We start from the raw sequence: 11,864 nt of genomic DNA, 5'->3' as shown, positions 1-11,864 counted from the left end.
TTCTAGAGAATTACCTGAACCTTGCGGCTGTTGCGAAAACCGATTTTGGTATGGTTGGTTATTTTGTGGATTGGCACCATAACTTAAGTAGGATGGTCCCTCCACCCTGGGTTGTAGGTATTAGTGTAGGGGTCGTATCGCCTTTGTGGCGGCCCAGGGAAATTTCCCACAGCATCCAGATGGGCCATGGTATCATCATACAAACTGGGACATGCATTAGTTGCATGATCAGGCGTAGCACATATTCCGCATAACCGAGTTTTCTTTACTTTTTCTGCAATAAGAGAGTTTATCATATTAGTAAGTCTATCAGCTTTATCCTCTAAGGTTGAATTACTTAACTGGTGAACCCTTCTAGGGGGTTCAGTATTGGCTTGGAACGGTTGAGAATTTGCAGACATCGTGGAGATCAAGTCTGTCGCTTGTTGGGGAGTCATATAGACCAATGCTCCTCCACTAGCGGTGTCTACCATATTCATCTCCATGGGCTTCAAACCTTCGTAAATGTATTGGAGGAGAGATTGCTCCGTTATACCATGTTGTGGGCAGCTTGCATACAACTTCTTAAATTGCTCCCAATAATCGTAAAGGGACTCAGCTTCTTTTTGCCTTATTCCAACGATCTCTCTTCTTAACTCAGCTGCTCGAGACACTGGAAAAAACCTGTTCAGAAACAAACGAGATAGACCAGCCCAAGTTGTAATAGATCCAGGGGGTAAATAAAATAACCATTCCTTAGCGAAATCTGCTAGGGAGAAAGGGAAATCACACAAGTTAATCTGATCCTCAGTTACCCCATGAGGTTTCATGCTAAGAAAAACCATATGAAACATTTTCAGATGCTTGTGGGGATTTTCATTTTGCAACCCACGAAAATTTGCCAGTAACTGGATTTGACCTGACTTCAACTCAAAATCGGTATCCACAGTAGGATACACGATGCACAATGTCAGTTTTCTGTCGGAGCTTTAGCCAGTTGCTGAATCGTTTGAGCCATTAGTTGGTGTGCTAGATTTGGGTTTTCGTTAACCCTAGCGTTAAACACTTCTTCTGGTGAGTTGACTTCTACTTTTGTTGCTTTCAAGTGTTCTAGTTGGGTTTTCGTTAACCCTAAACTCAGCTTCGTCGTCGACTTCGATTTTTGGTAGTGGGTTACATTGAGTTCCAACCACCGCTGACTATTTTTTTCCATAAATTTCTCTCCCTGCGATTGGCTCTAGCAGTCTTCTCAATTTCTGAATCTAGCGCAAGAGTACCTCGAACAGATCTGGTCATAAGAAACAAAGAAAAGATTAGTACGTTGCCAGTCCCCAGCAATGGTGCCAAAATTTGATGCGGTCGTTGAAACCACAAAAAATATCCTAACCTCAACAAATAATGAAAAAGAATAGTAAAGGGGAAGTAAGGTTATATCCTGAGGGACTGGATTTGCACAATATCTTGTTCTGTGAAATCCCAAGCAGAATCTTGCCCAAGAGAACCTGCTTTCCTGGAAAAAAATAAAAAAAATAACAAAATTAAATGCTTGGATCTGGAAACAAAAAATAAAATAAAAATAGAATTAAGAATATTGAATCGAAAATTCAAGAAATTAAAAATAAAGTTGAGATAAAGGAAATTCTTATTGGAGGTTCCAGCCTCCAGTTGTCTCGTTCTGCCTTGGGTTCAATCCTCGACTTTAGATGATCCTTCCCAAACCGAATAAGCCAATTATAGTTGAAGAGGACACCTACGACCACCAACTTCAAGGATTTAGACTTACGATTTAGTGGAACCTGACTCTAGCCAACAATCGCTTCTGTGGGATCATCTTATGCTAGATCAACACTTCTCAATGGCGAATCCCGCACCATTTTGTCCATATTTATTTTTTTATTTTTAGAATCTCCTACCTCTTTTTATGCTTAAGATTTTACCAAAAAATTCCTACTATTTGACCTACAAGCATGATTCTTGTCTTCTGAGGAACTTAAGGATTTTCCATAATTGGTGCCATCTCCACTATTTTATTCTTATTAGGCTAAAAATAATTGTGATTCATAGAGTTAACTTTATCTTGCTTTTCGTAAAATTAATCAAGTTTAATACAAAGTGGACACTTAATATGTTTGCATGCTAAAATATGTTCATGACTAATAAGATAATTACCGAAACTTATTTTTGACACTTGATTGTTTTGTTTCTCTAAAGTCCTCATAAAAAAGGTATTATTAAAATGTCGTTTAATGTTTCCGTGGTTATGAGTGCAACTTAAAAACGTGACTAACTGAGTAACCGGGGTAGGTTGCTTGGGTTGTCATCCTATTTCGCTTCAAAAGGTTGTGTGACGTGTTAGGTAAAACTCTGCTAACCGGAATTAATTTTTAAGAACATGTTAGGCTGAGTAACTGGGGTGAGGTGCTTGGTTGTCATCTCTCTTCGCGTCAAAAGGTTCGATGTGTTCTTAAGAAAAAATTATAATAAATTAAGAAGCTACTGGGCTGAGTAACCGGGGTGGGGTGCTTGGCTGTCATCTCTCTTCGCGTCAAAAGGTTCAGTATATTCCTAAAGCATAAATAATATAAATAATAAAACAAAATCAAAATCAAAATAAATGAAAAAGAAAAAAATATAATTTTGGGACTAAAGGAGGAAACAAATACGGTGTCTTGGTAGGTTTTGTAATATACCTAATTTTCATTAATTAATTCAAGTTGATTCTAATTTTTGTGTGTATTAATTGGAAAACTTTTTCTGTTTTACTTAAAGCAAGCTTAGGGTTCTCTTTATTTTTCATATGCAATTTTGACTGATTTTTATAAAACTTTGGAGTGGTATTTCTTTTATGGTAGATCTAACTTTCACAGTAGATAGGAACCATACTTGAGGGCAAGCATGGGCTAAGTAGGGGGAATTTGATAACACTCTAGAATTTAAGGCTAAGTAGGGGGAATTTGATAACTTTCATAGTGGTATTAATTATGTATTTATTCTGAGTATGATCCTGCTAATTTGAGTTATTTATGATCTTTTATCTCATAGGGACTAAATTTGAGGCAAAAGAAAATTAAGGGTCAAAAGCATGAATTTAGAGATAAAATGGGCCAATGTGCGACACAAGGAAAAGTTGTGCCAAAAGTGCAAGCATGGAGGAAAAAAGGGTTGGGATGCAAAAAGAAGAGATTTTATTCTATCAGATTCTATTTTAATTATATTAGGATAATTAATATTAAGATAATTATTAAGGATTATTTAATTTCAGGATTTTATTTTATTTATCTTTATTTATCTTCAATTAAATGTATTTATCTTTTGAGAGTTTAAGTAGGATTAGACTATCTCCCCTAGCACTATAAATAGGGGGTGAAGTGACTCTAAAGGCATCCATCTTTTTTTGCAAACACTTTCTCCCTAAAAGTCTATGCTTTTGTTCTTCTCATATTTCCTTTCAATAAAATCTCCATTTTTATTTTACTTATTTTCTTTTCCACCACAACCATGAGCCACTCAACCCATCTAGCCAAAGGTTGTCGATATTCCCCAAAAAGGGTTCTTGAGGCTTAGAGTCCGTACTTAGCCTCATCGAAGAGTATTCATCATTTCTCCGCACTATTAGGCTGATGCTTCAGCCTATGTCCCTTAAGAAGTAAGCTTTTCAATGTATGCGAAGGTAGCCGCTTTGTATGTTTTGGGAAGGTTGCACAGTCGGTTCTTTAGCTTACTGCGTCAGAGGTTGCCGAGCCCAAGAGACAAAATGGCATGGGATACGCCATTGAAAAGCGTTGATCTAGCATAAGATGATCTTACAGAAGCGATTGTTGGCTAGAGTCAGGTTCCACTAAATCATAATTCTAAATCCTTGGAGCTGGTGGTCGTAGGCGTCCTCTTCCACTATAACTGGCTTATTCGGTTTGGGAAGGATCATCTAAAGCCTAGGATTGAACCCAAGGCGGAACGAGACAACTGAAGGCTGGAACCTCCCAAAAGACTTTCCTTTCTCTCAACTCTATTTTTAATTTCTCGAATTATCGATTCAATATTCTTAATTCTGTTTTTATTCTATTTTTCGTTTCTAGATCCAAACCTTTAATTCTGATATTTTCTTTTTTTTTCCAAGAACGCAGGTTTTCTTAAGCAAGATTTTGCCTAGGATTTCACGGAACAAGATATTGTGCAAATCCAGTCCCTGAGGATTTGACCTTACTTCCCTTTTACTATTCTTTTTCATTATTTATTAGGGATAAGATATTTTTGGTGCTTTCAACGACCGCATTATTGAGCATAAGTATACTAAATTCGTAATTTTGAGAAGAATGTTTTTTGTAGAAATTTTTCAAAGGTATTTCCAATAAATTCTTTAAAATTTTTGAATTACTCAGGACGAGTAATGAATTAAGTTTGGGGGTGTGGAAACACAAAAATATAAACTTTTTCAGCACATTTTGAGCTCTATTTCATGCAATTTTGTAGTTAATTTTTTTGAAATGCACACTTTAATTATAATATAATTAACTTACGCTTAAATTATTAACATATTAAATTTTAATTATTTTTATAATAGAATTTCACAAATTTAGTTTATTTTCGATAGTTTTGCACAAAAGGTGAAAATTGGCTCGGCAGACACCTCGAAAGGCTTGAACTGCTAGGGAATTTTTACATCGAATGAACCAATGGCCAGAATAAAAAATTTTCCAGCCAAGGTCGGTCCAAATGATGATCATTTTTATACTTTATATTTAATTGTTTTTATCTAAGTTAAATTGAGTTAAAAATTAATATAAAACCTGAAGGAGAAAGTGACCCAATGTGTTAAGCATTGAAGACTGGTCCAATAAAAAAATGTACAGCCTGAAACCGACCCAATATGCTGACCCAATCAGCTTGTTTAGCTGATTAAATTAATTTCAAAATAGCCCTTAAGTGTCCTTAAAATCTTATTCAAACCCCTCCACTTTCTGTGCCTTTAAAGATTTGCCTTAAGCTAAATTTAACAAAGTTTGAAATATTCAAACTTTGCTACATGTGTGGCCTGCCAAGTGGAGTGTGCGGCTGCTATTTATTTTCTACTTTTATCAGCCACTCCCACCAATAGATACCCCCTTCACCTATTCATTCAGCACATCTCTCTCTCTTTCACTCACTTTCTCTTTATTTCCCATTTTTCCTTTCTACTTTCCATTGCCAATTTCTGTCTCAGAAAAGATCCTTTCAACCACCTTGGGCAGCAACATTCAAGTTCTTATAGAAGCCTGGGAACAATAAGAACTAGCAGAGGAGGAGAGCAACAACTAGTCTAGCTTCGGAAAAAACACTAGATTTGCTTCTAGTTTCCTATCCTTTAACTTTCCTTATTGTTGTTATGAACATGTATATGAATACTTGTGATGTTTTTATTCTTAACTTAATTAACATAGATTAAATTTAATTCGTGTTAAGTTGATTGCATTTCGTCTGTTTAAGTTATTAAAATCATTTTTGTGCTGTTATAGGTCTTGGTAAATTGTTTGATTAATTAAAACCAAGATTATGTTATACTTTCATTATAATTGTAAGGTAACTAATGAATTAATTAATCGTATTGGAATTGAAATTACTTGACACAAGACTTAATCAGTGCATGCTTAATCTACTAAGGTAGCTGAAGGGTTAAATTAGGGACGATATAAAACGGTACATTAGCCTTGCATAACTTGCAAGATTATTGTGATTAAACTATTTCTATGTAGGAGTATATTGTTACTTCATTTAATCTTTTACTTGCTTATGAAAATTGTCTAATTGTTTGAATTGGGATATCAAGAGATTAGTTAATTTAGTAAGTCTGTATGTCCTAGAGTTAACAAATTACCAAGTTGTCGTAAATTTGTTCGTAACAACATGAACATTTTTTTGGTAATATTAAGTTAGGAAATATAATGGATCTAACACAAATATGTCATATTGATTAAAACCATCTTTTGAAATCGTGCTTTGGAATTTTTACCTTTTAATTTTCATTGTTAATTTTCTTAGTTAAAATGTAGTTTTAATAAACCATTTTCTTTCAAAACAAAAGATTTTCTTTCACCAAAGTGTTTTTAATTGCATTTCATAAATATTTTCTTACACAGTCCCCGTGAGTACGATAACTCAACATTGACTTGTCACTTTATTACTTGTTGCGATTGTATACACTTGCACATTTCCATAATTTCGGATACCCTTTTATAGGGTTGTGTTGTTAAAAAATATGGAATGACTGAGATGTGCTTAAAGAAGTACCCACTTCCTAAAGCACTGTGATGGACTGAACAATTTTCATATTTAAGTGATTAATAATTTACTGAATTGAATTTTTGGGTTGTGTTGATATTGTGGATTGTATCTAGCCCGTCAATTAAGATTGTATCATTTAGGGAAACATATTTGAAGAATTAGATCAGATTGAATTTAGTATATCTAATCCCTTGGATTTAGAAAGTTGGATTGGATTAGAATGTTGAAGATTTATCTTTTAATAGTCTTCGTTTACCTTATTTATTATTATTCTATTGTATTCAACTAGTTTAGTTATTTTTTAATATGGATTGATAGAGATATTCATTATGTTAGCAAGTCTTGAAAAACTCTATATAATTGTAAACTTGTTCATTTCCCATGTTCATTTCCTTTCTCTTTTGTTTGGTTTTCATAATTGCAAATTCAAACTTTATTCCTCTTTTTTCATTTCTCTGCTATTGTTTTCTGGTGTATTATCACTTTGGTGTCGTCTTTTAAGCGAGGAATTCATATTTTCATCCTAGTGTAAGTCTCGTAAGTGCATTCTTCGATGGTAAGGTTAATTAATTCGCTTTTGTGTGAAGGATAGGGGTTTTAGTTATTCTTTAATATTCTATTTTGATCCTTTTTTTTTCTTTCAGCATGGATCCTACAACAGTTACTCCTTCAACAAGTTGATTTTAGTGAACCTAATTCTTTTCTAGGTAAGTGACCAAATGCTAGTTTAGGGGTTGGTTTTATTAAGTGGTAAATACCAAATTCAAGTTTTGGTTTCGATATTTGTTGCTAATTGGGTTGGACCCGGATGTCGTGTACAGGAACTTGAATTGTTGTTGCAATGCCAGCATTCCAAGTGCATTAAGGTGTGTGTTCTAACCCTTAGATACTGAAAAAGGTGATGAAAATCTGGAAATTTCATGAAAATTTGAAACTGGCAGACGATCCCACATGGCCTTGTGAGTTACACGGTTGTGTGACTGGCCATTTGTTGGGCAGTGTGAGCCACACGGACGTGTGGTTGGCCGTGTGCTAGGTCGTTTGGGCCACACGGGTTTGTGCACCCATTTCGTAAAATTTGTTAGGCATTGTGCCGGCCGAGTGTGGGCATTATTAAATATGAATATTATAAATTCATAAAAGTGTTTATGGTATTAGAAAATAATTAAAATTTTGTGCAACAAGTTTACAGTAATTTAGGGATTGTAATAGGGGTTAATAGAGAGTTGGTTGGGATCGGTAAATTGGAGAAATCTTGATACCATTTCAAGACAAAATTGTACCTTGATAAAGAAGATAACCCAATGGGCTTGGTGGATAGGAAGAATAGAGCTTAGATTTAGCTGAATTTTGCTTCTAATGTTTCTGCCATGGATTCAGTGGAGGTAAAAGGTGAGCATTCTAAGGCTTATGACAAATATATATCAAACAGGTCTTTTTGATGGGGTCGGTCATCCGTAATGAAAATTTTAAGTTGAAACTGTGGAGGTCTCGACAACTACTAGGAAGTTATTGCACAACAAGACCTTGTACTTTAATTCAAGTTAAGTTTAAACCTTTTTTATTATTGAAAAACTACTTTAGAGAGATAGGATAAAATTTGTTCATATTATACAAAATTTTGACAAAAAAAGGTGGACTGACTTGGAAGGGGAGGATTGGTGGTTTTGTGGGACTACAATGAGGATGTTCAAATTGGAAAATTTCCCAAAAATTTAATTAATGTGTTGATTAAGGGCCCAAATAACAATAAAATTAGTGACTCCTGAAGAGGAGGAGAAGATGATAGTGTTATGAGATTTTAAATTTGATAGCTACTGGTAATAATCTTCTATGGATGGTAAACAAAGATTTTCTCAAGTTGGTTTCGAAAAATGGCTTCGACATAAATTTAAGTTGGAAAACAAATGGCCTTCTCATAATGACCTTGAAGAGGTGATTAAGGGTAGTTGGGGAGAGATTGGGTGAGCAAATGTGATAGAGAAAGCAAATTGTTGTAGTAAATTAAGTAGTTGGGGATGTAACACTAATAGGGAAATTCAATTGCATAAATTATATTTGTGCCAAGCTTGAGAAAGTACGGGATACTGGCATTGATTTGGTCTCGTATTAGAAGAAGTTTAGGAGGTTCAAGCTTGATTTGAATATGATCCTTGAGAATGGATAGGGAAAATATAAAAAAAAGGGTGAAAGTTTTTTGGTTGAAAGCTGGTGATTCAAATTTAAATATTTCCATGATTATTCTAGTGCTTGGAAAAAGGAATAACACTATAGAGTTATTCCAAGACAAAAATGGCGCATTAGTGAGGGAAAGGTCGACTTGTGTAAGGTAGAAAAGAAATATTTTTCAGATTTTTTCTAAAGGGATGATGTGGCTATACATGCTCTTACTATTGGATTGGTGGTCTAATGACCTGTTTTCTATCGGTGTTAGAAAATTCAATTTTGAGGCAAATTTCTTAAATCGATCCATTACAAGAAGTTAAGTCGAGAGTTTTCTAGGAATGGATATGAATAAATTCATATCTGAATTGAAATGAATAAAGTATGTATCTTATTACCCAAAATAAGAAGGTAAGTTCGAATTAGATGTTATTATGCTTATTATTGTTGAAATCATTGTTGTATATATATTTGTATACGTATATGTGTATAATAAACATGGTTGTTCAAGGTAGTTGTAAACGTGATCAAAGGCTTGTTTGACAAAATATGGCTTTTGTCTTTGTTTGAATTGAAACATTTTATGCTACGGAGAGTTGAAACCAAATTAACCTTGTTATATGGTTAATGTCATGAAAAGATTAAATTATACAGGTTAAAGCCTGTGTGAACTTAGTGAATAGTTAGGATACAAATGTCATGTTATTAGTGTGTTTCAGACACTAGTTGCCAGAGATTACAGTATCAGGTACTTTGCACCGGTTTGTTACAGTTTCAGGCACTCAGTGTCGGTGATTACAGTTTCAGGCACTATGTACTAATGATGGATACCATACGGATGGCTTGAGATCCTGCATATGTTGCGGCTTCTTTGAAGCTTGTGTCAACAGCATCGTGAATCAGTTAATGTCCTTTTCCCAATTTGTGTGAGCATTACCCTCCCGGATATCTAAAGTCAATTTACCATTGTTATCCGGGAGAAATAGTTGGTTATTGAAATAGAAATGAAATGAATTGGTATGATAAATTATAGTTGTTTGATTATATCTTGGTGTATGATTCTTAACATGTTATGTAATGGTGATATGAACAATTCAGGCTTAACCGTTTTGTTTAGTTGGAAAGTTGGAACAAGACAAAGGAATTTTAAATTTTATATTATGTATGGCTTGTAAATTAAGTTGACAAATTGTCAAACATTTGTTGTCAATTGACCCAAACAAAATATGATTACTATAATGTTAAGTAGGTGATTGAACCGAATATAATAAACTAACAAATATAGGGTATAATTAGAATTTGGAGACTCAATGTATATTTCATTAATTTTAAAGAATTTTCTATTAATTGCCACAGTTTTAAGGTCAAGCTTGTAGAGTGTGCATTAAAGCATGAATATGAATACATACAATAAACCATTGAAGAAATTAAAAAAAATTTAATTGAATCATAGAGAGATGAACTTGAGGATCAATTCTCTGCTTACATACTAATATCATCAATCGTGATGCTAAAACTTGTTGGATTGATTTGTTTAAAATAAAAATTACTGATGAGTAATGTAATTTTAAAATTGATAAACTTGTTGAATTTTGTTAAATGTAGTTGCTCCGGAAACGAATGTGGCAACTTGTAGCTCGGACTCGACGATTGGGTCATGTATCGGGGTCTCACACTTAAGTTGTTTTGGTCATGTTGTTTAAAAAGACATTTTGGTATATTGATATTTGGCCTATGAAGTTTTATAAGTTGAATTTTAATCTTTTATTAGTACATAACAATGCTCGTTTATATACGTTTGATTATGAGAAATAGATACTTTAAATGTTGATGCTACACAAGTTGTCTTTGTTGGAAAATCGGGTTTGGAAAATGCAACATCAAATAAATTTAGGGAAAGCTAGAGTTTTAAATTATTTTTCCAGAATAAGAACTTGGTTATGATATCTAAAGTAATAAACATTTAATCAAACTTGTACCTTTTCGATTCGTCTGGGATGAACGTTTTGACCGAATTATCTTCTCCGCTATCTTCAAGCTCATGTTTGTCGAGAGTGGGCTGGCTTCGAATCAGAAAATTTCACACAAAAATTATCAGTGGGGTAATTTTGTAATTTCACTAAACTTTTGGGCCAAGTTGTAAATTATAAAACTATCTCTAAAAATTTTCTGAAATAATTTCTTCAAGGAATTTTGTCTCTACAACTTTGTCTTGAATTCAAGTGTGTGAAAAATAATGACCCAAGACTCTCTTTATAGAGGAAGAGTTTAGAGAGTTCAACTATGATTAAACTTAGTCACTTTAATATTAAATTTAATCTAATATTTATCTTGATAAATATTAAATCTTATTAAATTAATAGGATATTTATCTACAAGATAAACATTAAATTAAATTAAATATTAAGATAATCACTTTAAAATTAATTTAATATTAAATGTATTAAAATAATATTATTTTTGAATCGTTAATCTGAAATCAAATTCTCTGATAGAGTCTCATTTTCCCATCATCGGAATGCCACCGTCGCTACCACCGACACCCTGAGCTGATTTGGTTTCTGCCGGCTCGATCTGGCCAGTATGTAATATTTGTATACATATAATTGCAAACACATATATAGATAGCATTTTGTGAATTTTCTTTTTCCTTCTTTTTTGTTTTTGTTTAGTACTATATCACAATAATTAAAATAATAATCATAACAAATAATAAATCAGACTGGCAAACATTATGGAATAATTTCCACTAAAAATTATAATATTTAAATTTAAATAGAGATTAATCCAAAATTGACCCAAACAAAATATGATTACTATAATGTTAAGTAGGTGATTGAACCGAATATAATAAAGTAAGAAACATAGGGTATAATAAGAATTTGGAGATTCAATGTATATTTCATTAATTTTACAGAATTTTCAACTAACTGCCTCGGTTTTAAGGTCAAGCTTGTAGAGTGTGCATTAAAGCATGAATATGAATGCTTACAATAAACCATTGAAGAAATTAAAAAAATAAAATTAATGAATGCTAAAGAGATGAACTTGAGGATCAACGCTCTGCTTACATACTAATATCATCAATCGTGATGCTAAAACTTGGTGGATTGAATTGTTTAAAATAAAAATTACTGATTAATAGTGTAATTTTAAAATTGATAAAATCCTATTTAATTGAATGGAAAATATCAAATAAATTCAATGCTGATGAATGTATTTACTTTTGATGATAATATTAAATTGTAGTTCCAAAGTTGGTCAAAATCACCAAATTATCAATAAATGAAGCTACATTAATCTATGCAAACAGCATGCTTAATTAATATAAGAAGATAATAACTAAGGTGAATTAAAGTGGAGTTTGACTACTCCACTACTACTGGTATAAATATTGAAACGATTCACACTTCCTTGGCTCATCATATCGCAGTTTTTGAGATTTCATTCATTGTTATAACTTG

This window comes from Gossypium hirsutum, chromosome D13 (genome assembly GCF_007990345.1).
Source record: "Gossypium hirsutum isolate 1008001.06 chromosome D13, Gossypium_hirsutum_v2.1, whole genome shotgun sequence".
Taxonomy (NCBI): Eukaryota; Viridiplantae; Streptophyta; class Magnoliopsida; order Malvales; family Malvaceae; genus Gossypium; species Gossypium hirsutum.
Note: the sequence above shows the minus strand (reverse complement) of the source record.